This window comes from Leuresthes tenuis, unplaced genomic scaffold, assembly GCF_036924035.1.
Source record: "Leuresthes tenuis unplaced genomic scaffold, fLeuTen1.0.hap1 SCAF_19, whole genome shotgun sequence".
In the NCBI taxonomy this organism is placed as follows: domain Eukaryota; kingdom Metazoa; phylum Chordata; class Actinopteri; order Atheriniformes; family Atherinopsidae; genus Leuresthes; species Leuresthes tenuis.
The window spans coordinates 22,222,658-22,227,404 of NW_027325373.1; the positions used below are offsets into that span (position 1 = coordinate 22,222,658).

General features: G+C 42.1%; 2 non-coding genes across 2 annotated transcripts; both read right to left on the bottom strand.

The window, feature by feature from the left end:
* Positions 1 to 269: 269 nt before the first annotated feature.
* On the bottom strand, positions 270 to 460 carry LOC140277636 (U2 spliceosomal RNA). Its single transcript, XR_011909138.1, has one exon. It is a non-coding gene; the product is annotated as a U2 spliceosomal RNA (small nuclear RNA).
* A 304-nt stretch (positions 461 to 764) lies between these two features.
* LOC140277664 (U5 spliceosomal RNA) lies at positions 765 to 874 on the bottom strand. The gene has a single exon (XR_011909163.1). It is a non-coding gene; the product is annotated as a U5 spliceosomal RNA (small nuclear RNA).
* Between the last annotated feature and the right edge of the window lie 3,873 nt (positions 875 to 4,747).

Genomic DNA, 4,747 nt, shown 5'->3' on the forward strand with positions numbered 1-4,747 from the left:
AACAGGTGCGCTCTTGTGAAAAAGCAAACAGCGGCAGCAACAAAAACACCACGGGAACACCGTATTGAGGCTTTGTTCTAACCGCTCATTTGATATGGCGTTTCTTTCAAGCAATTCTCCCGGTTAGCCCGCACTCGGCTCGCTCCCAGAGCCGTGTTAAATTCTACTTCGCATTCACTCTCTTTTCTCAGCAGACTAAAAGAAAGTTTCATCTTGGGCTCCCTGAAACTTCCATCCTGCACCGCTGTTTGCTTTTTCACAAGAGTAGAGAAGAGCGCACCGTTCCCAGCGGCACTGCAGTACCGGGTCAATGCTTGGAGTGAACGGAGCAAGCTACTTTTTCAACTCCTATTGCTAAAAATCCATTTAATATGTAGTCCTCGTATAGAGGACATATCAGATATTAAACTGATAAGAACAGATACTACACTTGATCTTAGCCAAAAGGCCGAGAAGCGATAACTGTACACTGGTTCACGTCCGAGGGCCCTTCCTGGCACAATGCGCACTTGTAGCGGTGTTCTTTTCATGGCCATAGGTGGCCAGAGTGTCACTTTGCACCACCCGCTGCACTGAGCACTCTTCAGCCCTTTTAAATGGTATAACTTTGCACTCCCGCATGCTCCAGCGAGCACCATTCAAGCAACAACTTTGCACTCCAGCTTCGAACATCGGCACAGTCGCAACAAGTAAGGCGACTCTACTCAGAGAAGTCACTCTGCACAGTAACAAGATTTCTTTTGCACAGACAGAAAGGGCTTCACCGGCAAAGGTAAAGCCTGCCAAAAATAGAAACAACTCATTAGTGCTGCTCTCCACAGAAATCTTTAGTAAAAGGCGAAAGACTTGTCATTATGAAGAGAAACCAGAGTACGATTATCCGTCACTGCGGGAGCAGGGCATCAGGCTAGTTGGCATAGCCACCTTCCCCATGGTGAGCTTTGCTTGGTTGAGACGCTTGCTCCCCCCCCTTGCTCCTCGGCTGACCAAGTAGGAACAATCGGGCCCTATTCGATGGCTGCCTTGTCTTTTACTCTGTGCAAAAGACAAGGCAGCCACAAACACCACGGGAACACCGTATTGAGGCTTTGTTCTGACCGCTCATTTGGTGTCGCGTTTCTTTCAAGCAATTCTCTCGGTTAGCCCGCACTCGGCTCGCTCCCAGAGCCGTGTTAAAGTCTACTTCGCATTCACTCTCTTTTCTCAGCAGACTCTTGGGATTTTATCTATAAAATGAATTCCTTCACTCAAACTATGTTAAAACTGCTTTGTCCTTCATATTTACCATGTCTTGAAAGATTTAAACAAAAAAAACAACGTTGTACTTTGCAGTAAAAGAAAGAGCAAATCTAAAGTTTCAGGAATCCGAGAATAAGCTTACTTTCATGAGTTCTTCACGATTTCGGATTTTGCTATAAAATGAATTCCTTCACTCAAACTAAATTAAAACTGCTAAACCGCTAATCTGTTACATGTAAGGCAGATGTCAAATTCACCGAAATAGGATTATTCGGTATTCGGCCAATCGAGCTGAAGCAGCTTCGGTAAAAGAGTATAAGTTGAAGAGTTTGTGAATAAAGGTGTGCGCACACATAGTGAGCTGTAGGAAAATAGGCAGGGAGCAATGCCGGGTGGGGTATATGTTCTTGTATGTTGTCTGACTGTTTGATTTGAATGTGTTGTGTAAGTGTCCTGTTGAATGTTACATGTTTGGGCTTTGACACTTCACTGTGGTTGTTAACTGTGTGGTGTGACCTGAAATGTTATATGTTTGGGCTGTGTGACATGCTTAATGCTTGTCAGTAGCTACCCACTTATTCATATATAGCAACTGACAACATAAGAAGTCTGGACATACTTTGATAGTAGTTGTAGAAGTATCCTTATTGATAATAGATAAACTAATTCATATTGATAGAACAGTAGATGAACAGGTGCCTGCACATGTCTCACGAAAATAAAATGGGTGTATGATTGCTGACGGCAGAGCAATACTGCCAAACTTATGAGTTCTTGTGGCAAACTTGATTCAGTGTCTTGACGTGTATACGCTGTTTCGCTGACTTGATTGTCACAAGAAACAAAGTGTGTTTGATAAGATCCGACCATTTTATTACGGGAGGATCAGTATGTATGGATTCTGATGTGACTGATAAACCCATTCGTATCGTAAGCATAATCTAATACGTGAGACAACGCCCTGGTACACAATCAAAAAAAAAAAAGAGAGAGCGGTTTTGTGTCCCCACAGTCCATAATGTAGAAAAGAGAGAAAAAAGCCTTTCTGATTTGGTGTGTGTGCTCATAGTGCAGAGTGTAGAGAAAAGAAAGCCGTTTTGGTGTCACGGGTGTTGTGACTTACACACACACATTTCTAAATTGAGAAAGGAAATTATTTTAGAGGAAGTACTAGAGTTTAGATCTCACATTTGTTGATAGGCATTCATTTATTTCTTCACTTCTGATGAAGTTTCAACAATAAACAACAAACTTTGTATTATGAGAAAGAACCAGACTCATTCTTCAGGAATCCGAAAATAAGCTCTATTTTAAGAGTTATGCACAAATTCGGATTCTCCTTTAAAACGAATTCCTTAACTCAAACCAAGTTAAGACTGCTTTGTCCTTCATATTTATTCATGTCTAATCAAGTTTCAATGATAAACAACATCGTACTTTGGAGAATGAGAAAGAACTTCTTCGGCAATAAGCATCTCTCGACAAATGACGAAGTACAGATTTTGCTATAAAATTATAATATCCTGAGAAAATATCCTTATTTATCCACTTCAAATCAAGTTTCAATAATTAAAAAAAATTTGTAGTTTGAGAAAGAACAACTTAATCTTTAGCAATCAGTATAAAAAGAGGGTAAGAAAAGGTGCAAATGCCAACCATACATACCTAAAAGGTGGAGCGGAAGTATTCGGCTGCAAGTAGGTGTGAATGTCCGACCATAATTTGTAAAAAGCGGGTAAGAAAAGGTTCGAATACCCGACTATATATTAACAAAAGCAGGAGGAGAGGTCTTCGGATGAGAGTGGGTAAGAATTTCCAACCATAATCTATAAAATGCGGTGAAAAAAAAGGTGTGAAGGCCCCATAGAACACTAAAAGGTGGAGCGGACGTGTTCGGCTGCAAGAAGGTGTGAATGTTAGACTATATTTGGTGAAAAGCAGGTGAAGCAAGGTCTGAATGCCCAACCTTACATCTTCAAAAGCGAGATCAGAGGTGTTTGGCTGCAAGAAGGCCATAGTTTGCCAAAAGGGGGTAAGGTGCGAATGACCGACTAAATATCAACAAAAGTGGGGGCGGAGGTCTTCGGATGCAAGTGGGTGTGAATATCCCACCATTCAAGTATGGTGGAGAGGAAGCTGTGAATGGCCGACCATAGTAAAAAGCGGGTGAGAGAAGGTGCGAATGTCAAACAATACATAATCAAAACAGGGAGCGGAGGTGTTCCGCTGTAAGAAGGTGTGAATGTCCGACCGTAGTTGGTAAAAAGCGGGTAAGAAAAGGTTAAAATACCCGACTGTACACAATCAATAGTGGGAGCAGAGTTGTTCGGCTACTAAAAGGTGTGAAAGTCCGACAATGGTTTGTAAAAAGCAGGTAAGAAAAGGTGCGAATACCCGACAATGTATGATCAAGAGAGGGAGTGGAGGTTTTCGGCTGAAAGAAGGTCTGAATGTCCAACCATAATTTGTAAAAACCGGGGAAGAAAAGGCTCGAAAGCCCGACTATACACCATCAAAAGCGGGAGCGGAGGTGTTCATCTGCAAGAAGGTCTGAATGTCCATCAATAATTGCTAGAAAACATGAAAGAAAATTTTCGAATATCAAACCACACATGATCATAAGCGGAAGCGGAGGTGTTCGGCTGCAAGATATTGTGAACGTCCGACCAAAGTTTGTAAAAAGCAGTTAAGAAAAGGTTTGAATATCTAACCAAACATAATCAAAAGCGGGAGCAGAGCTGTTCGACTGCAAGTAGGTGTGAATGTCAGATCATAATTTGCAAAAAGCTGATGAGAAAGGGTAGGAATGCCCGACTATACACCATCAATTGCGGTAGCAGAGTTGTTCGGCTGTGAGTAGGTGTGAATCTCCGACCATAATTGCTGAAAAATGTGTTAGAAAAGGTAAGAATGCCGGACCATACATCATCAAATGCGGGATAGGTCGTATTCGGTTGCAAAAAGGTTTGACTGTTCGACTAAAGTTTGTAAAAAGCGGGTAAGACAAGGTGCGAATGCCTGACAATGTATGATCAAAAGCAGGAGCGGAGGTGTTCAGCTGCAAGAAGGTCTAAATGTCCATCAATAATTGCTTGAAAACATGAAAGAAAATGTTCGAAAATCAATCTGCACATGAACATAAGTGGGAGAGGAGTTGTTCCGCTGCAAGAAGGTGTGAATGTCCACCCATAATACCTGAAAAATGGGTAAAAAAAAGGTGCGAATGCCCAACCATACATCATCAAAAGCAGGAGTGGATGTGTTCGGCTACAAGAAGGTTTGAATGTCCGAGCATAGTTTGTAAAAAGCGGGTAAGAAAAGTTTCGAATGCCCGACTATACACCATCAAAAGCGGGAGCGGAGGTGTTCCGCTGTAAGAAGGTGTGAATGTCTGACCATAGTTGGTAAAAAGCGGGTAAGAAAAGGTTAAAATACCCGACTGTACACAATCAATAGCGGGAGCGGAGTTGTTCGGCTACAAGAAGGTGTGAAAGTCCGACCATGGTTT